Source organism: Rhopalosiphum maidis, chromosome 3 (assembly GCF_003676215.2).
Source record: "Rhopalosiphum maidis isolate BTI-1 chromosome 3, ASM367621v3, whole genome shotgun sequence".
Classification (NCBI taxonomy): domain Eukaryota; kingdom Metazoa; phylum Arthropoda; class Insecta; order Hemiptera; family Aphididae; genus Rhopalosiphum; species Rhopalosiphum maidis.
In genome coordinates, this window is record NC_040879.1 from 70,250,120 (window position 1) to 70,274,069 (window position 23,950).

The 23,950-nt window shown below is 28.6% G+C and overlaps 1 long non-coding RNA gene across 12 annotated transcripts; it reads left to right on the top strand.

The window, feature by feature from the left end:
* Positions 1-807: 807 nt before the first annotated feature.
* Positions 808-23,948, top strand: LOC113556396. 12 transcript variants are annotated; one of them, XR_003405510.1, is made up of 27 exons: positions 808-867; positions 1,154-1,283; positions 1,988-2,109; positions 2,885-3,033; positions 3,299-3,428; positions 3,714-3,843; positions 5,442-5,571; positions 5,858-5,987; positions 7,586-7,715; positions 8,003-8,132; positions 8,419-8,540; positions 9,316-9,464; positions 9,730-9,859; positions 10,146-10,275; positions 10,563-10,684; positions 11,461-11,609; positions 11,875-12,004; positions 12,291-12,420; positions 12,708-12,837; positions 14,854-14,983; positions 15,271-15,400; positions 17,416-17,545; positions 17,833-17,962; positions 20,393-20,522; positions 22,537-22,666; positions 22,953-23,074; positions 23,851-23,948. It is a non-coding gene; the product is annotated as an uncharacterized LOC113556396 (long non-coding RNA). The 12 variants fall into 12 exon arrangements; XR_003405513.1 differs by lacking the exon at positions 1,154-1,283; XR_003405515.1 differs by lacking the exons at positions 1,988-2,109; positions 2,885-3,033.
* Positions 23,949-23,950: the final 2 nt, after the last annotated feature.

Below are 23,950 nucleotides of genomic sequence, written 5' to 3' on the forward strand. Positions count from 1 at the left end.
AGGAGGTCGAGAATATTGCAGCTTTAATGCAGTCTACGTATAATAGTTACTCAAAGTAATTAAAATTCAATTGATAGAAGTACATCAAAAAGATGGTGTCATGAAACCCTGACCATTACATTAAGTAAATGATTCTAATCTCCCATAATTAACTTTCATAATTTTCAAATAACCTGTTACACTATAAACATTATACAACTCAGTTGTATTTGATACTTTTTACTCATATTACAAATTCATAATTTAAATGCTTATAAAACACTGAATTCTCAAGTTATTCTCCAACCATTATACGAATTTAATTGACTAAATATTTTTAGAAGGCAGTACGGCAGATCACTCAAGTCACGCTGATACATGAATTCACATTTCTCACGCGTGGGATAGTATCAACAGCCTACGTTGCAAATGGACTAGAAGATGCTGAGAATAATACGTGTTATATGCAATGTACGTGTAATGGTTATTGAATGTAATTGATAGGAAATGAATAGTAATGTAACAAAAGTTTAGTGTCATGAAACCCTGACCATTACATTAAGTAAATGATTCTAATCTCCCATTATTAACTTTCATAATTTTCAAATAACCTGTTACACTATAAACATTATACAACTCAGTTGTATTTGATACTTTTTACTCATATTACAAATTCATAATTTAAATGCTTATAAAACACTGAATTCTCAAGTTATTCTCCAACCATTATACAAATTTAATTGACTACATATTTTTAGATGGCAGTACGGCAGTTCACACAAGGCATGCTGAGACATGGATTCACATTTCTCACACGTGGGAAAGTATCAACATCCTATGTTGCAAATGGACTAGAAGATGCTGAGAATAATACGTGTTATATGCAATGTACGTGTAATGGTTATTGAATGTAATTGATAGGAAATGAATAGTAATGTAACAAAAGTTTAGTGTCATGAAACCCTGACCATTACATTAAGTAAATGATTCTAATTTCCCATTATTAACTTTCATAATTTTCAAATAACCTGTTACACTATAAACATTATACAACTCAGTTGTATTTGATACTTTTTACTCATATTACAAATTCATAATTTAAATGCTTATAAAACACTGAATTCTCAAGTTATTCTCCAACCATTATACAAATTTAATTGACTACATATTTTAGATGGCAGTACGGCAGTTCACTTAAGGAATTCTGACGCATGGATTCACTTATCTCACACGTGGGAAAGTATCAACATCCTATGTTGCAAATGGACTAGAAGATGCTGAGAATAATACGTGTTATATGCAATGTACGTGTAATGGTTATTGAATGTAATTGATAGGAAATGAATAGTAATGTAACAACAGTTTAGTGTCATGAAACCCTGACCATTACATTAAGTAAATGATTCTAATTTCCCATTATTAACTTTCATAAATTTCAAATAACCTGTTACACTATAAACACTATACAACTCAGTTGTATTTGATACTTTTTACTCATATTACAAATTCATAATTTAAATGCTTATAAAACACTGAATTCTCAAGTTATTCTCCAACCATTATACAATTTAATTGACTACATATTTTTAGATGGCAGTACGGCAGATCACTCAAGTTACGCTGATACATGAATTCACATTTCTCACACGTGGGATAGTATCAACATCCTACGTTGCAAATGGACTAGAAGATGCTGAGAATAATACGTGTTATATGCAATGTACGTGTAATGGTTATTGAATGTAATTGATAGGAAATGAATAGTAATGTAACAACAGTTTAGTGTCATGAAACCCTGACCATTACATTAAGTAAATGATTCTAATTTCCCATTATTAACTTTCATAAATTTCAAATAACCTGTTACACTATAAACACTATACAACTCAGTTGTATTTGATACTTTTTACTCATATAACAAATTCATAATTTAAATTGCTTATAAAACAATGAATTCTCAAGTTATTCTCCAACCATTATACAAATTTAATTGACTACACATTTTTAGATGGCACTACGGCAGATCACACAAGGCATGCTGAGACATGGATTCACATTTCTCACACGTGGGAAAGTATCAACATCCTATGTTAATAATGGACTTGAAGATGTTGAAAATAATAATGCAATGTATGTGTATTGGTTATTGAATGTAATTAGTACTAAATAATAGTAGTGTAAAAATTGAGATTTGTTAAAAATGTGAATAAAAATTTTGTAAACACCTTTAGTTTGTTATTATTACTGTTAAAGATTCCTTTAGCTATAAAATTCTCTTTATTTTTACTACTTGTGTATACGATAAACAAGACGGAATTCACAAATTCATATTTTAAGTTGTATATAAAACACTCTAATATTAAGTTAATGTTTAAAAAAGTTGTCCAAATGATGAAATAAATGATTGTATTATACCATTATTAAAATCGTCACCCGTTTCATTTAACCTCATGCTTTGGACACACTATAAAACATACTATTGACAAATAATACAAATTCTTATTTATTTCAATTTGAATATGATCAATTATAGGATATTGTACAAGTGCATTCATTAAATACACTATTTTTACGTTATAATCAAACAAAACAATTCAGTAGATTTGTACTATCTTATATGGTTTATCAATATTATTGTTTCTTATCATGGGTAATACGTTTTAATTTCGTATATTTTTGCAGTTTTACATTTATATTATGGGTATATGATCTTCAGCTGTAAATTGTTTTCAAATTTTTTGTAATAAGGATGAAGTTTGTACGTTAGTTTTTTTCCATATCTGAATTAATCAGTGTTGGCCGCGTACTAGTTGTCATATATAAATTTTAGTACTTCTTATGGTGTGTTGTAGTGTCATTTTATAATTCATTTATAAAACATATTTAAAAGACTACATTTTTTCAGATGACAATACAGCAGTTTACTCAAGGAATGGAGACGCATGGATTCACTTATCTCACACGTGGGAAAGTATCAACATCCTACATTAATGGACTGGAGGAAGTCGAGAATATTGCAGCTTTAATGCAGTCTACGTATAATAGTTACTCAAAGTAATTAAAATTCAATTGATAGAAGTACATCAAAAAGATGGTGTCATGAAACCCTGACCATTACATTAAGTAAATGATTCTAATCTCCCATAATTAACTTTCATAATTTTCAAATAACCTGTTACACTATAAACATTATACAACTCAGTTGTATTTGATACTTTTTACTCATATTACAAATTCATAATTTAAATGCTTATAAAACACTGAATTCTCAAGTTATTCTCCAACCATTATACGAATTTAATTGACTAAATATTTTTAGAAGGCAGTACGGCAGATCACTCAAGTCACGCTGATACATGAATTCACATTTCTCACGCGTGGGATAGTATCAACAGCCTACGTTGCAAATGGACTAGAAGATGCTGAGAATAATTCGTGTTATATGCAATGTACGTGTAATGGTTATTGAATGTAATTGTTGGAAATGAATAGTAATGTAACAAAGTTTAGTGTCATGAAACCCTGACCATTACATTAAGTAAATGATTCTAATCTCCCATTATTAACTTTCATAATTTTCAAATAACCTGTTACACTATAAACATTATACAACTCAGTTGTATTTGATACTTTTTACTCATATTACAAATTCATAATTTAAATGCTTATAAAACACTGAATTCTCAAGTTATTCTCCAACCATTTTACAAATTTAATTGACTACATATTTTCAGATGGCAGTACGGCAGTTCACTTAAGGAATTCTGACGCATGGATTCACTTATCTCACACGTGGGAAAGTATCAACATCCTATGTTGCAAATGGACTAGAAGATGCTGAGAATAATACGTGTTATATGCAATGTACGTGTAATGGTTATTGAATGTAATTGATAGGAAATGAATAGTAATGTAACAACAGTTTAGTGTCATGAAACCCTGACCATTACATTAAGTAAATGATTCTAATTTCCCATTATTAACTTTCATAAATTTCAAATGACCTGTTACACTATAAACACTATACAACTCAGTTGTATTTGATACTTTTACTCATATTACAAATTCATAATTTAAATGCTTATAAAACACTGAATTCTCAAGTTATTCTCCAACCATTATACAAATTTAATTGACTACATATTTTTAGATGGCACTACGGCAGATCACACAAGGCATGCTGAGACATGGATTCACATTTCTCACACGTGGGAAAGTATCAACATCCTATGTTAATAATGGACTTGAAGATGTTGAAAATAATAATGCAATGTATGTGTATTGGTTATTGAATGTAATTAGTACTAAATTAATAGTAGTGTAAAAATTGAGATTTGTTAAAAATGTGAATAAAAATTTTGTAAACACCTTTAGTTTGTTATTATTACTGTTAAAGATTCCTTTAGCTATAAAATTCTCTTTATTTTTACTACTTGTGTATACGATAAACAAGACGGAATTCACAAATTCATATTTTAAGTTGTATATAAAACACTCTAATATTAAGTTAATGTTTAAAAAAGTTGTCCAAATGATGAAATAAATGATTGTATTATACCATTATTAAAATCGTCACCCGTTTCATTTAACCTCATGCTTTGGACACACTATAAAACATACTATTGACAAATAATACAAATTCTTATTTATTTCAATTTGAATATGATCAATTATAGGATATTGTACAAGTGCATTCATTAAATACACTATTTTTACGTTATAATCAAACAAAACAATCCAGTAGATTTGTACTATCTTATATGGTTTATCAATATTATTGTTTCTTATCATGGGTAATACGTTTTAATTTCGTATATTTTTGCAGTTTTACATTTATATTATGGGTATATGATCTTCAGCTGTAAATTGTTTTCAAATTTTTTGTAATAAGGATGAAGTTTGTACGTTAGTTTTTTTCCATATCTGAATTAATCAGTGTTGGCCGCGTACTAGTTGTCATATATAAATTTTAGTACTTCTTATGGTGTGTTGTAGTGTCATTTTATAATTCATTTATAAAACATATTTAAAAGACTACATTTTTTCAGATGACAATACAGTAGTTTACTCAAGGAATGGAGACGCATGGATTCACTTATCTCACACGTGGGAAAGTATCAACATCCTACATTAATGGACTGGAGGAGGTCGAGAATATTGCAGCTTTAATGCAGTCTACGTATAATAGTTACTCAAAGTAATTAAAATTCAATTGATAGAAGTACATCAAAAAGATGGTGTCATGAAACCCTGACCATTACATTAAGTAAATGATTCTAATCTCCCATAATTAACTTTCATAATTTTCAAATAACCTGTTACACTATAAACATTATACAACTCAGTTGTATTTGATACTTTTTACTCATATTACAAATTCATAATTTAAATGCTTATAAAACACTGAATTCTCAAGTTATTCTCCAACCATTATACGAATTTAATTGACTAAATATTTTTAGAAGGCAGTACGGCAGATCACTCAAGTCACGCTGATACATGAATTCACATTTCTCACGCGTGGGATAGTATCAACAGCCTACGTTGCAAATGGACTAGAAGATGCTGAGAATAATTCGTGTTATATGCAATGTACGTGTAATGGTTATTGAATGTAATTGTTGGAAATGAATAGTAATGTAACAAAAGTTTAGTGTCATGAAACCCTGACCATTACATTAAGTAAATGATTCTAATCTCCCATTATTAACTTTCATAATTTTCAAATAACCTGTTACACTATAAACATTATACAACTCAGTTGTATTTGATACTTTTTACTCATATTACAAATTCATAATTTAAATGCTTATAAAACACTGAATTCTCAAGTTATTCTCCAACCATTATACAAATTTAATTGACTACATATTTTCAGATGGCAGTACGGCAGTTCACTTAAGGAATTCTGACGCATGGATTCACTTATCTCACACGTGGGAAAGTATCAACATCCTATGTTGCAAATGGACTAGAAGATGCTGAGAATAATACGTGTTATATGCAATGTACGTGTAATGGTTATTGAATGTAATTGATAGGAAATGAATAGTAATGTAACAACAGTTTAGTGTCATGAAACCCTGACCATTACATTAAGTAAATGATTCTAATTTCCCATTATTAACTTTCATAAATTTCAAATAACCTGTTACACTATAAACACTATACAACTCAGTTGTATTTGATACTTTTTACTCATATTACAAATTCATAATTTAAATGCTTATAAAACACTGAATTCTCAAGTTATTCTCCAACCATTATACAAATTTAATTGACTACATATTTTTAGATGGCACTACGGCAGATCACACAAGGCATGCTGAGACATGGATTCACATTTCTCACACGTGGGAAAGTATCAACATCCTATGTTAATAATGGACTTGAAGATGTTGAAAATAATAATGCAATGTATGTGTATTGGTTATTGAATGTAATTAGTACTAAATTAATAGTAGTGTAAAAATTGAGATTTGTTAAAAATGTGAATAAAAATTTTGTAAACACCTTTAGTTTGTTATTATTACTGTTAAAGATTCCTTTAGCTATAAAATTCTCTTTATTTTTACTACTTGTGTATACGATAAACAAGACGGAATTCACAAATTCATATTTTAAGTTGTATATAAAACACTCTAATATTAAGTTAATGTTTAAAAAAGTTGTCCAAATGATGAAATAAATGATTGTATTATACCATTATTAAAATCGTCACCCGTTTCATTTAACCTCATGCTTTGGACACACTATAAAACATACTATTGACAAATAATACAAATTCTTATTTATTTCAATTTGAATATGATCAATTATAGGATATTGTACAAGTGCATTCATTAAATACACTATTTTTACATTATAATCAAACAAAACAATCCAGTAGATTTGTACTATCTTATATGGTTTATCAATATTATTGTTTCTTATCATGGGTAATACGTTTTAATTTCGTATATTTTGCAGTTTTACATTTATATTATGGGTATATGATCTTCAGCTGTAAATTGTTTTCAAATTTTTTGTAATAAGAATGAAGTTTGTCCGTTAGTTTTTTTCCATATCTGAATTAATCAGTGTTGGCCGCGTACTAGTTGTCATATATAAATTTTAGTACTTCTTATGGTGTGTTGTAGTGTCATTTTATAATTCATTTATAAAACATATTTAAAAGACTACATTTTTTCAGATGACAATACAGCAGTTTACTCAAGGAATGGAGACGCATGGATTCACTTATCTCACACGTGGGAAAGTATCAACATCCTACATTAATGGACTGGAGGAGGTCGAGAATATTGCAGCTTTAATGCAGTCTACGTATAATAGTTACTCAAAGTAATTAAAATTCAATTGATAGAAGTACATCAAAAAGATGGTGTCATGAAACCCTGACCATTACATTAAGTAAATGATTCTAATCTCCCATAATTAACTTTCATAATTTTCAAATAACCTGTTACACTATAAACATTATACAACTCAGTTGTATTTGATACTTTTTACTCATATTACAAATTCATAATTTAAATGCTTATAAAACACTGAATTCTCAAGTTATTCTCCAACCATTATACGAATTTAATTGACTAAATATTTTTAGAAGGCAGTACGGCAGATCACTCAAGTCACGCTGATACATGAATTCACATTTCTCACGCGTGGGATAGTATCAACAGCCTACGTTGCAAATGGACTAGAAGATGCTGAGAATAATTCGTGTTATATGCAATGTACGTGTAATGGTTATTGAATGTAATTGATAGGAAATGAATAGTAATGTAACAAAAGTTTAGTGTCATGAAACCCTGACCATTACATTAAGTAAATGATTCTAATCTCCCATTATTAACTTTCATAATTTTCAAATAACCTGTTACACTATAAACATTATACAACTCAGTTGTATTTGATACTTTTTACTCATATTACAAATTCATAATTTAAATGCTTATAAAACACTGAATTCTCAAGTTATTCTCCAACCATTATACAAATTTAATTGACTACATATTTTCAGATGGCAGTACGGCAGTTCACTTAAGGAATTCTGACGCATGGATTCACTTATCTCACACGTGGGAAAGTATCAACATCCTATGTTGCAAATGGACTAGAAGATGCTGAGAATAATACGTGTTATATGCAATGTACGTGTAATGGTTATTGAATGTAATTGATAGGAAATGAATAGTAATGTAACAACAGTTTAGTGTCATGAAACCCTGACCATTACATTAAGTAAATGATTCTAATTTCCCATTATTAACTTTCATAAATTTCAAATGACCTGTTACACTATAAACACTATACAACTCAGTTGTATTTGATACTTTTTACTCATATTACAAATTCATAATTTAAATGCTTATAAAACACTGAATTCTCAAGTTATTCTCCAACCATTATACAAATTTAATTGACTACATATTTTAGATGGCACTACGGCAGATCACACAAGGCATGCTGAGACATGGATTCACATTTCTCACACGTGGGAAAGTATCAACATCCTATGTTAATAATGGACTTGAAGATGTTGAAAATAATAATGCAATGTATGTGTATTGGTTATTGAATGTAATTAGTACTAAATTAATAGTAGTGTAAAAATTGAGATTTGTTAAAAATGTGAATAAAAATTTTGTAAACACCTTTAGTTTGTTATTATTACTGTTAAAGATTCCTTTAGCTATAAAATTCTCTTATTTTTACTACTTGTGTATACGATAAACAAGACGGAATTCACAAATTCATATTTTAAGTTGTATATAAAACACTCTAATATTAAGTTAATGTTTAAAAAAGTTGTCCAAATGATGAAATAAATGATTGTATTATACCATTATTAAAATCGTCACCCGTTTCATTTAACCTCATGCTTTGGACACACTATAAAACATACTATTGACAAATAATACAAATTCTTATTTATTTCAATTTGAATATGATCAATTATAGGATATTGTACAAGTGCATTCATTAAATACACTATTTTTACGTTATAATCAAACAAAACAATCCAGTAGATTTGTACTATCTTATATGGTTTATCAATATTATTGTTTCTTATCATGGGTAATACGTTTTAATTTCGTATATTTTTGCAGTTTTACATTTATATTATGGGTATATGATCTTCAGCTGTAAATTGTTTTCAAATTTTTTGTAATAAGGATGAAGTTTGTACGTTAGTTTTTTTCCATATCTGAATTAATCAGTGTTGGCCGCGTACTAGTTGTCATATATAAATTTTAGTACTTCTTATGGTGTGTTGTAGTGTCATTTTATAATTCATTTATAAAACATATTTAAAAGACTACATTTTTTCAGATGACAATACAGCAGTTTACTCAAGGAATGGAGACGCATGGATTCACTTATCTCACACGTGGGAAAGTATCAACATCCTACATTAATGGACTGGAGGAGGTCGAGAATATTGCAGCTTTAATGCAGTCTACGTATAATAGTTACTCAAAGTAATTAAAATTCAATTGATAGAAGTACATCAAAAAGATGGTGTCATGAAACCCTGACCATTACATTAAGTAAATGATTCTAATCTCCCATAATTAACTTTCATAATTTTCAAATAACCTGTTACACTATAAACATTATACAACTCAGTTGTATTTGATACTTTTTACTCATATTACAAATTCATAATTTAAATGCTTATAAAACACTGAATTCTCAAGTTATTCTCCAACCATTATACGAATTTAATTGACTAAATATTTTTAGAAGGCAGTACGGCAGATCACTCAAGTCACGCTGATACATGAATTCACATTTCTCACGCGTGGGATAGTATCAACAGCCTACGTTGCAAATGGACTAGAAGATGCTGAGAATAATTCGTGTTATATGCAATGTACGTGTAATGGTTATTGAATGTAATTGTTGGAAATGAATAGTAATGTAACAAAAGTTTAGTGTCATGAAACCCTGACCATTACATTAAGTAAATGATTCTAATCTCCCATTATTAACTTTCATAATTTTCAAATAACCTGTTACACTATAAACATTATACAACTCAGTTGTATTTGATACTTTTTACTCATATTACAAATTCATAATTTAAATGCTTATAAAACACTGAATTCTCAAGTTATTCTCCAACCATTATACAAATTTAATTGACTACATATTTTCAGATGGCAGTACGGCAGTTCACTTAAGGAATTCTGACGCATGGATTCACTTATCTCACACGTGGGAAAGTATCAACATCCTATGTTGCAAATGGACTAGAAGATGCTGAGAATAATACGTGTTATATGCAATGTACGTGTAATGGTTATTGAATGTAATTGATAGGAAATGAATAGTAATGTAACAACAGTTTAGTGTCATGAAACCCTGACCATTACATTAAGTAAATGATTCTAATTTCCCATTATTAACTTTCATAAATATCAAATGACCTGTTACACTATAAACACTATACAACTCAGTTGTATTTGATACTTTTTACTCATATAACAAATTCATAATTTAATTGCTTATAAAACAATGAATTCTCAAGTTATTCTCCAACCATTATACAAATTTAATTGACTACACATTTTTAGATGGCACTACGGCAGATCACACAAGGCATGCTGAGACATGGATTCACATTTCTCACACGTGGGAAAGTATCAACATCCTATGTTAATAATGGACTTGAAGATGTTGAAAATAATAATGCAATGTATGTGTATTGGTTATTGAATGTAATTAGTACTAAAATAATAGTAGTGTAAAAATTGAGATTTGTTAAAAATGTGAATAAAAATTTTGTAAACACCTTTAGTTTGTTATTATTACTGTTAAAGATTCCTTTAGCTATAAAATTCTCTTTATTTTTACTACTTGTGTATACGATAAACAAGACGGAATTCACAAATTCATATTTTAAGTTGTATATAAAACACTCTAATATTAAGTTAATGTTTAAAAAAGTTGTCCAAATGATGAAATAAATGATTGTATTATACCATTATTAAAATCGTCACCCGTTTCATTTAACCTCATGCTTTGGACACACTATAAAACATACTATTGACAAATAATACAAATTCTTATTTATTTCAATTTGAATATGATCAATTATAGGATATTGTACAAGTGCATTCATTAAATACACTATTTTTACGTTATAATCAAACAAAACAATCCAGTAGATTTGTACTATCTTATATGGTTTATCAATATTATTGTTTCTTATCATGGGTAATACGTTTTAATTTCGTATATTTTTGCAGTTTTACATTTATATTATGGGTATATGATCTTCAGCTGTAAATTGTTTTCAAATTTTTTGTAATAAGGATGAAGTTTGTACGTTAGTTTTTTTCCATATCTGAATTAATCAGTGTTGGCCGCGTACTAGTTGTCATATATAAATTTTAGTACTTCTTATGGTGTGTTGTAGTGTCATTTTATAATTCATTTATAAAACATATTTAAAAGACTACATTTTTTCAGATGACAATACAGCAGTTTACTCAAGGAATGGAGACGCATGGATTCACTTATCTCACACGTGGGAAAGTATCAACATCCTACATTAATGGACTGGAGGAGGTCGAGAATATTGCAGCTTTAATGCAGTCTACGTATAATAGTTACTCAAAGTAATTAAAATTCAATTGATAGAAGTACATCAAAAAGATGGTGTCATGAAACCCTGACCATTACATTAAGTAAATGATTCTAATCTCCCATAATTAACTTTCATAATTTTCAAATAACCTGTTACACTATAAACATTATACAACTCAGTTGTATTTGATACTTTTTACTCATATTACAAATTCATAATTTAAATGCTTATAAAACACTGAATTCTCAAGTTATTCTCCAACCATTATACGAATTTAATTGACTAAATATTTTTAGAAGGCAGTACGGCAGATCACTCAAGTCACGCTGATACATGAATTCACATTTCTCACGCGTGGGATAGTATCAACAGCCTACGTTGCAAATGGACTAGAAGATGCTGAGAATAATTCGTGTTATATGCAATGTACGTGTAATGGTTATTGAATGTAATTGTTGGAAATGAATAGTAATGTAACAAAAGTTTAGTGTCATGAAACCCTGACCATTACATTAAGTAAATGATTCTAATCTCCCATTATTAACTTTCATAATTTTCAAATAACCTGTTACACTATAAACATTATACAACTCAGTTGTATTTGATACTTTTTACTCATATTACAAATTCATAATTTAAATGCTTATAAAACACTGAATTCTCAAGTTATTCTCCAACCATTTTACAAATTTAATTGACTACATATTTTCAGATGGCAGTACGGCAGTTCACTTAAGGAATTCTGACGCATGGATTCACTTATCTCACACGTGGGAAAGTATCAACATCCTATGTTGCAAATGGACTAGAAGATGCTGAGAATAATACGTGTTATATGCAATGTACGTGTAATGGTTATTGAATGTAATTGATAGGAAATGAATAGTAATGTAACAACAGTTTAGTGTCATGAAACCCTGACCATTACATTAAGTAAATGATTCTAATTTCCCATTATTAACTTTCATAAATTTCAAATGACCTGTTACACTATAAACACTATACAACTCAGTTGTATTTGATACTTTTTACTCATATTACAAATTCATAATTTAAATGCTTATAAAACAATGAATTCTCAAGTTATTCTCCAACCATTATACGAATTTAATTGACTATATATTTTTAGAAGGCAGTACGGCAGATCACTCAAGTTACGCTGATACATGAATTCACATTTCTCACGCGTGGGATAGTATCAAAAGCCTACGTTGCAAATGGACTAGAAGATGCTGAGAATAATACGTGTTATATGCAATGTACGTGTAATGGTTATTGAATGTAATTGATAGGAAATGAATAGTAATGTAACAACAGTTTAGTGTCATGAAACCCTGACCATTACATTAAGTAAATGATTCTAATTTCCCATTATTAACTTTCATAAATTTCAAATAACCTGTTACACTATAAACACTATACAACTCAGTTGTATTTGATACTTTTTACTCATATTACAAATTCATAATTTAAATGCTTATAAAACACTGAATTCTCAAGTTATTCTCCAACCATTATACAAATTTAATTGACTACATATTTTTAGATGGCACTACGGCAGATCACACAAGGCATGCTGAGACATGGATTCACATTTCTCACACGTGGGAAAGTATCAACATCCTATGTTAATAATGGACTTGAAGATGTTGAAAATAATAATGCAATGTATGTGTATTGGTTATTGAATGTAATTAGTACTAAATTAATAGTAGTGTAAAAATTGAGATTTGTTAAAAATGTGAATAAAAATTTTGTAAACACCTTTAGTTTGTTATTATTACTGTTAAAAATTCCTTTAGCTATAAAATTATCTTTATTTTTACTACTTGTGTATACGATAAACAAGACGGAATTCACAAATTCATATTTTAAGTTGTATATAAAACACTCTAATATTAAGTTAATGTTTAAAAAAGTTGTCCAAATGATGAAATAAATGATTGTATTATACCATTATTAAAATCGTCACCCGTTTCATTTAACCTCATGCTTTGGACACACTATAAAACATACTATTGACAAATAATACAAATTCTTATTTATTTCAATTTGAATATGATCAATTATAGGATATTGTACAAGTGCATTCATTAAATACACTATTTTTACAGTTATAATCAAACAAAACAATCCAGTAGATTTGTACTATCTTATATGGTTTATCAATATTATTGTTTCTTATCATGGGTAATACGTTTTAATTTCGTATATTTTTGCAGTTTTACATTTATATTATGGGTATATGATCTTCAGCTGTAAATTGTTTTCAAATTTTTTGTAATAAGAATGAAGTTTGTCCGTTAGTTTTTTTCCATATCTGAATTAATCAGTGTTGGCCGCGTACTAGTTGTCATATATAAATTTTAGTACTTCTTATGGTGTGTTGTAGTGTCATTTTATAATTCATTTATAAAACATATTTAAAAGACTACATTTTTTCAGATGACAATACAGTAGTTTACTCAAGGAATGGAGACGCATGGATTCACTTATCTCACACGTGGGAAAGTATCAACATCCTACATTAATGGACTGGAGGAGGTCGAGAATATTGCAGCTTTAATGCAGTCTACGTATAATAGTTACTCAAAGTAATTAAAATTCAATTGATAGAAGTACATCAAAAAGATGGTGTCATGAAACCCTGACCATTACATTAAGTAAATGATTCTAATCTCCCATAATTAACTTTCATAATTTTCAAATAACCTGTTACACTATAAACATTATACAACTCAGTTGTATTTGATACTTTTTACTCATATTACAAATTCATAATTTAAATGCTTATAAAACACTGAATTCTCAAGTTATTCTCCAACCATTATACGAATTTAATTGACTAAATATTTTTAGAAGGCAGTACGGCAGATCACTCAAGTCACGCTGATACATGAATTCACATTTCTCACGCGTGGGATAGTATCAACAGCCTACGTTGCAAATGGACTAGAAGATGCTGAGAATAATTCGTGTTATATGCAATGTACGTGTAATGGTTATTGAATGTAATTGTTGGAAATGAATAGTAATGTAACAAAAGTTTAGTGTCATGAAACCCTGACCATTACATTAAGTAAATGATTCTAATCTCCCATTATTAACTTTCATAATTTTCAAATAACCTGTTACACTATAAACATTATACAACTCAGTTGTATTTGATACTTTTTACTCATATTACAAATTCATAATTTAAATGCTTATAAAACACTGAATTCTCAAGTTATTCTCCAACCATTTTACAAATTTAATTGACTACATATTTTCAGATGGCAGTACGGCAGTTCACTTAAGGAATTCTGACGCATGGATTCACTTATCTCACACGTGGGAAAGTATCAACATCCTATGTTGCAAATGGACTAGAAGATGCTGAGAATAATACGTGTTATATGCAATGTACGTGTAATGGTTATTGAATGTAATTGATAGGAAATGAATAGTAATGTAACAACAGTTTAGTGTCATGAAACCCTGACCATTACATTAAGTAAATGATTCTAATTTCCCATTATTAACTTTCATAAATTTCAAATGACCTGTTACACTATAAACACTATACAACTCAGTTGTATTTGATACTTTTTACTCATATTACAAATTCATAATTTAAATGCTTATAAAACAATGAATTCTCAAGTTATTCTCCAACCATTATACGAATTTAATTGACTATATATTTTTAGAAGGCAGTACGGCAGATCACTCAAGTTACGCTGATACATGAATTCACATTTCTCACGCGTGGGATAGTATCAAAAGCCTACGTTGCAAATGGACTAGAAGATGCTGAGAATAATACGTGTTATATGCAATGTACGTGTAATGGTTATTGAATGTAATTGATAGGAAATGAATAGTAATGTAACAACAGTTTAGTGTCATGAAACCCTGACCATTACATTAAGTAAATGATTCTAATTTCCCATTATTAACTTTCATAAATTTCAAATAACCTGTTACACTATAAACACTATACAACTCAGTTGTATTTGATACTTTTTACTCATATTACAAATTCATAATTTAAATGCTTATAAAACACTGAATTCTCAAGTTATTCTCCAACCATTATACAAATTTAATTGACTACATATTTTTAGATGGCACTACGGCAGATCACACAAGGCATGCTGAGACATGGATTCACATTTCTCACACGTGGGAAAGTATCAACATCCTATGTTAATAATGGACTTGAAGATGTTGAAAATAATAATGCAATGTATGTGTATTGGTTATTGAATGTAATTAGTACTAAATTAATAGTAGTGTAAAAATTGAGATTTGTTAAAAATGTGAATAAAAATTTTGTAAACACCTTTAGTTTGTTATTATTACTGTTAAAGATTCCTTTAGCTATAAAATTCTCTTTATTTTTACTACTTGTGTATACGATAAACAAGACGGAATTCACAAATTCATATTTTAAGTTGTATATAAAACACTCTAATATTAAGTTAATGTTTAAAAAAGTTGTCCAAATGATGAAATAAATGATTGTATTATACCATTATTAAAATCGTCACCCGTTTCATTTAACCTCATGCTTTGGACACACTATAAAACATACTATTGACAAATAATACAAATTCTTATTTATTTCAATTTGAATATGATCAATTATAGGATATTGTACAAGTGCATTCATTAAATACACTATTTTTACGTTATAATCAAACAAAACAATCCAGTAGATTTGTACTATCTTATATGGTTTATCAATATTATTGTTTCTTATCATGGGTAATACGTTTTAATTTCGTATATTTTTGCAGTTTTACATTTATATTATGGGTATATGATCTTCAGCTGTAAATTGTTTTCAAATTTTTTGTAATAAGGATGAAGTTTGTACGTTAGTTTTTTTCCATATCTGAATTAATCAGTGTTGGCCGCGTACTAGTTGTCATATATAAATTTTAGTACTTCTTATGGTGTGTTGTAGTGTCATTTTATAATTCATTTATAAAACATATTTAAAAGACTACATTTTTTCAGATGACAATACAGTAGTTTACTCAAGGAATGGAGACGCATGGATTCACTTATCTCACACGTGGGAAAGTATCAACATCCTACATTAATGGACTGGAGGAGGTCGAGAATATTGCAGCTTTAATGCAGTCTACGTATAATAGTTACTCAAAGTAATTAAAATTCAATTGATAGAAGTACATCAAAAAGATGGTGTCATGAAACCCTGACCATTACATTAAGTAAATGATTCTAATCTCCCATAATTAACTTTCATAATTTTCAAATAACCTGTTACACTATAAACATTATACAACTCAGTTGTATTTGATACTTTTTACTCATATTACAAATTCATAATTTAAATGCTTATAAAACACTGAATTCTCAAGTTATTCTCCAACCATTATACGAATTTAATTGACTAAATATTTTTAGAAGGCAGTACGGCAGATCACTCAAGTCACGCTGATACATGAATTCACATTTCTCACGCGTGGGATAGTATCAACAGCCTACGTTGCAAATGGACTAGAAGATGCTGAGAATAATTCGTGTTATATGCAATGTACGTGTAATGGTTATTGAATGTAATTGTTGGAAATGAATAGTAATGTAACAAAAGTTTAGTGTCATGAAACCCTGACCATTACATTAAGTAAATGATTCTAATCTCCCATTATTAACTTTCATAATTTTCAAATAACCTGTTACACTATAAACATTATACAACTCAGTTGTATTTGATACTTTTTACTCATATTACAAATTCATAATTTAAATGCTTATAAAACACTGAATTCTCAAGTTATTCTCCAACCATTTTACAAATTTAATTGACTACATATTTTCAGATGGCAGTACGGCAGTTCACTTAAGGAATTCTGACGCATGGATTCACTTATCTCACACGTGGGAAAGTATCAACATCCTATGTTGCAAATGGACTAGAAGATGCTGAGAATAATACGTGTTATATGCAATGTACGTGTAATGGTTATTGAATGTAATTGATAGGAAATGAATAGTAATGTAACAACAGTTTAGTGTCATGAAACCCTGACCATTACATTAAGTAAATGATTCTAATTTCCCATTATTAACTTTCATAAATTTCAAATGACCTGTTACACTATAAACACTATACAACTCAGTTGTATTTGATACTTTTTACTCATATTACAAATTCATAATTTAAATGCTTATAAAACAATGAATTCTCAAGTTATTCTCCAACCATTATACGAATTTAATTGACTATATATTTTTAGAAGGCAGTACGGCAGATCACTCAAGTTACGCTGATACATGAATTCACATTTCTCACGCGTGGGATAGTATCAAAAGCCTACGTTGCAAATGGACTAGAAGATGCTGAGAATAATACGTGTTATATGCAATGTACGTGTAATGGTTATTGAATGTAATTGATAGGAAATGAATAGTAATGTAACAACAGTTTAGTGTCATGAAACCCTGACCATTACATTAAGTAAATGATTCTAATTTCCCATTATTAACTTTCATAAATTTCAAATAACCTGTTACACTATAAACACTATACAACTCAGTTGTATTTGATACTTTTTACTCATATTACAAATTCATAATTTAAATGCTTATAAAACACTGAATTCTCAAGTTATTCTCCAACCATTATACAAATTTAATTGACTACATATTTTTAGATGGCACTACGGCAGATCACACAAGGCATGCTGAGACATGGATTCACATTTCTCACACGTGGGAAAGTATCAACATCCTATGTTAATAATGGACTTGAAGATGTTGAAAATAATAATGCAATGTATGTGTATTGGTTATTGAATGTAATTAGTACTAAATTAATAGTAGTGTAAAAATTGAGATTTGTTAAAATGTGAATAAAAATTTTGTAAACACCTTTAGTTTGTTATTATTACTGTTAAAGATTCCTTTAGCTATAAAATTCTCTTTATTTTTACTACTTGTGTATACGATAAACAAGACGGAATTCACAAATTCATATTTTAAGTTGTATATAAAACACTCTAATATTAAGTTAATGTTTAAAAAAGTTGTCCAAATGATGAAATAAATGATTGTATTATACCATTATTAAAATCGTCACCCGTTTCATTTAACCTCATGCTTTGGACACACTATAAAACATACTATTGACAAATAATACAAATTCTTATTTATTTCAATTTGAATATGATCAATTATAGGATATTGTACAAGTGCATTCATTAAATACACTATTTTTACGTTATAATCAAACAAAACAATCCAGTAGATTTGTACTATCTTATATGGTTTATCAATATTATTGTTTCTTATCATGGGTAATACGTTTTAATTTCGTATATTTTTGCAGTTTTACATTTATATTATGGGTATATGATCTTCAGCTGTAAATTGTTTTCAAATTTTTTGTAATAAGGATGAAGTTTGTACGTTAGTTTTTTTCCATATCTGAATTAATCAGTGTTGGCCGCGTACTAGTTGTCATATATAAATTTTAGTACTTCTTATGGTGTGTTGTAGTGTCATTTTATAATTCATTTATAAAACATATTTAAAAGACTACATTTTTTCAGATGACAATACAGTAGTTTACTCAAGGAATGGAGACGCATGGATTCACTTATCTCACACGTGGGAAAGTATCAACATCCTACATTAATGGACTGGAGGAGGTCGAGAATATTGCAGCTTTAATGCAGTCTACGTATAATAGTTACTCAAAGTAATTAAAATTCAATTGATAGAAGTACATCAAAAAGATGGTGTCATGAAACCCTGACCATTACATTAAGTAAATGATTCTAATCTCCCATAATTAACTTTCATAATTTTCAAATAACCTGTTACACTATAAACATTATACAACTCAGTTGTATTTGATACTTTTTACTCATATTACAAATTCATAATTTAAATGCTTATAAAACACTGAATTCTCAAGTTATTCTCCAACCATTATACGAATTTAATTGACTAAATATTTTTAGAAGGCAGTACGGCAGATCACTCAAGTCACGCTGATACATGAATTCACATTTCTCACGCGTGGGATAGTATCAACAGCCTACGTTGCAAATGGACTAGAAGATGCTGAGAATAATTCGTGTTATATGCAATGTACGTGTAATGGTTATTGAATGTAATTGTTGGAAATGAATAGTAATGTAACAAAAGTTTAGTGTCATGAAACCCTGACCATTACATTAAGTAAATGATTCTAATCTCCCATTATTAACTTTCATAATTTTCAAATAACCTGTTACACTATAAACATTATACAACTCAGTTGTATTTGATACTTTTTACTCATATTACAAATTCATAATTTAAATGCTTATAAAACACTGAATTCTCAAGTTATTCTCCAACCATTATACGAATTTAATTGACTAAATATTTTTAGAAGGCAGTACGGCAGATCACTCAAGTCACGCTGATACATGAATTCACATTTCTCACGCGTGGGATAGTATCAACAGCCTACGTTGCAAATGGACTAGAAGATGCTGAGAATAATTCGTGTTATATGCAATGTACGTGTAATGGTTATTGAATGTAATTGTTGGAAATGAATAGTAATGTAACAAAAGTTTAGTGTCATGAAACCCTGACCATTACATTAAGTAAATGATTCTAATCTCCCATTATTAACTTTCATAATTTTCAAATAACCTGTTACACTATAAACATTATACAACTCAGTTGTATTTGATACTTTTTACTCATATTACAAATTCATAATTTAAATGCTTATAAAACACTGAATTCTCAAGTTATTCTCCAACCATTTTACAAATTTAATTGACTACATATTTTCAGATGGCAGTACGGCAGTTCACTTAAGGAATTCTGACGCATGGATTCACTTATCTCACACGTGGGAAAGTATCAACATCCTATGTTGCAAATGGACTAGAAGATGCTGAGAATAATACGTGTTATATGCAATGTACGTGTAATGGTTATTGAATGTAATTGATAGGAAATGAATAGTAATGTAACAACAGTTTAGTGTCATGAAACCCTGACCATTACATTAAGTAAATGATTCTAATTTCCCATTATTAACTTTCATAAATTTCAAATGACCTGTTACACTATAAACACTATACAACTCAGTTGTATTTGATACTTTTTACTCATATTACAAATTCATAATTTAAATGCTTATAAAACAATGAATTCTCAAGTTATTCTCCAACCATTATACGAATTTAATTGACTATATATTTTTAGAAGGCAGTACGGCAGATCACTCAAGTTACGCTGATACATGAATTCACATTTCTCACGCGTGGGATAGTATCAAAAGCCTACGTTGCAAATGGACTAGAAGATGCTGAGAATAATACGTGTTATATGCAATGTACGTGTAATGGTTATTGAATGTAATTGATAGGAAATGAATAGTAATGTAACAACAGTTTAGTGTCATGAAACCCTGACCATTACATTAAGTAAATGATTCTAATTTCCCATTATTAACTTTCATAAATTTCAAATAACCTGTTACACTATAAACACTATACAACTCAGTTGTATTTGATACTTTTTACTCATATTACAAATTCATAATTTAAATGCTTATAAAACACTGAATTCTCAAGTTATTCTCCAACCATTATACAAATTTAATTGACTACATATTTTTAGATGGCACTACGGCAGATCACACAAGGCATGCTGAGACATGGATTCACATTTCTCACACGTGGGAAAGTATCAACATCCTATGTTAATAATGGACTTGAAGATGTTGAAAATAATAATGCAATGTATGTGTATTGGTTATTGAATGTAATTAGTACTAAATTAATAGTAGTGTAAAAATTGAGATTTGTTAAAAATGTGAATAAAAATTTTGTAAACACCTTTAGTTTGTTATTATTACTGTTAAAAATTCCTTTAGCTATAAAATTATCTTTATTTTTACTACTTGTGTATACGATAAACAAGACGGAATTCACAAATTCATATTTTAAGTTGTATATAAAACACTCTAATATTAAGTTAATGTTTAAAAAAGTTGTCCAAATGATGAAATAAATGATTGTATTATACCATTATTAAAATCGTCACCCGTTTCATTTAACCTCATGCTTTGGACACACTATAAAACATACTATTGACAAATAATACAAATTCTTATTTATTTCAATTTGAATATGATCAATTATAGGATATTGTACAAGTGCATTCATTAAATACACTATTTTTACTTATAATCAAACAAAACAATCCAGTAGATTTGTACTATCTTATATGGTTTATCAATATTATTGTTTCTTATCATGGGTAATACGTTTTAATTTCGTATATTTTTGCAGTTTTACATTTATATTATGGGTATATGATCTTCAGCTGTAAATTGTTTTCAAATTTTTTGTAATAAGAATGAAGTTTGTCCGTTAGTTTTTTCCATATCTGAATTAATCAGTGTTGGCCGCGTACTAGTTGTCATATATAAATTTTAGTACTTCTTATGGTGTGTTGTAGTGTCATTTTATAATTCATTTATAAAACATATTTAAAAGACTACATTTTTTCAGATGACAATACAGCAGTTTACTCAAGGAATGGAGACGCATGGATTCACTTATCTCACACGTGGGAAAGTATCAACATCCTACATTAATGGACTGGAGGAGGTCGAGAATATTGCAGCTTTAATGCAGTCTACGTATAATAGTTACTCAAAGTAATTAAAATTCAATTGATAGAAGTACATCAAAAAGATGGTGTCATGAAACCCTGACCATTACATTAAGTAAATGATTCTAATCTCCCATAATTAACTTTCATAATTTTCAAATAACCTGTTACACTATAAACATTATACAACTCAGTTGTATTTGATACTTTTTACTCATATTACAAATTCATAATTTAAATGCTTATAAAACACTGAATTCTCAAGTTATTCTCCAACCATTATACGAATTTAATTGACTAAATATTTTTAGAAGGCAGTACGGCAGATCACTCAAGTCACGCTGATACATGAATTCACATTTCTCACGCGTGGGATAGTATCAACATCCTATGTTGCAAATGGACTAGAAGATGCTGAGAATAATACGTGTTATATGCAATGTACGTGTAATGGTTATTGAATGTAATTGATAGGAAATGAATAGTAATGTAACAACAGTTTAGTGTCATGAAACCCTGACCATTACATTAAGTAAATGATTCTAATTTCCCATTATTAACTTTCATAAATTTCAAATGACCTGTTACACTATAAACACTATACAACTCAGTTGTATTTGATACTTTTTACTCATATAACAAATTCATAATTTAAATGCTTATAAAACAATGAATTCTCAAGTTATTCTCCAACCATTATACAAATTTAATTGACTACACATTTTAGATGGCACTACGGCAGATCACACAAGGCATGCTGAGACATGGATTCACATTTCTCACACGTGGGAAAGTATCAACATCCTATGTTAATAATGGACTTGAAGATGTTGAAAATAATAATGCAATGTATGTGTATTGGTTATTGAATGTAATTAGTACTAAATAATAGTAGTGTAAAAATTGAGATTTGTTAAAAATGTGAATAAAAATTTTGTAAACACCTTTAGTTTGTTATTATTACTGTTAAAGATTCCTTTAGCTATAAAATTCTCTTTATTTTTACTACTTGTGTATACGATAAACAAGACGGAATTCACAAATTCATATTTTAAGTTGTATATAAAACACTCTAATATTAAGTTAATGTTTAAAAAAGTTGTCCAAATGATGAAATAAATGATTGTATTATACCATTATTAAAATCGTCACCCGTTTCATTTAACCTCATGCTTTGGACACACTATAAAACATACTATTGACAAATAATACAAATTCTTATTTATTTCAATTTGAATATGATCAATTATAGGATATTGTACAAGTGCATTCATTAAATACACTATTTTTACGTTATAATCAAACAAAACAATCCAGTAGATTTGTACTATCTTATATGGTTTATCAATATTATTGTTTCTTATCATGGGTAATACGTTTTAATTTCGTATATTTTTGCAGTTTTACATTTATATTATGGGTATATGATCTTCAGCTGTAAATTGTTTTCAAATTTTTTGTAATAAGAATGAAGTTTGTACGTTAGTTTTTTTCCATATCTGAATTAATCAGTGTTGGCCGCGTACTAGTTGTCATATATAAATTTTAGTACTTCTTATGGTGTGTTGTAGTGTCATTTTATAGATTCATTTATAAAACATATTTAAAAGACTACATTTTTTCAGATGACAATACAGCAGTTTACTCAAGGAATGGAGACGCATGGATTCACTTATCTCACACGTGGGAAAGTATCAACATCCTACATTAATGGACTGGAGGAAG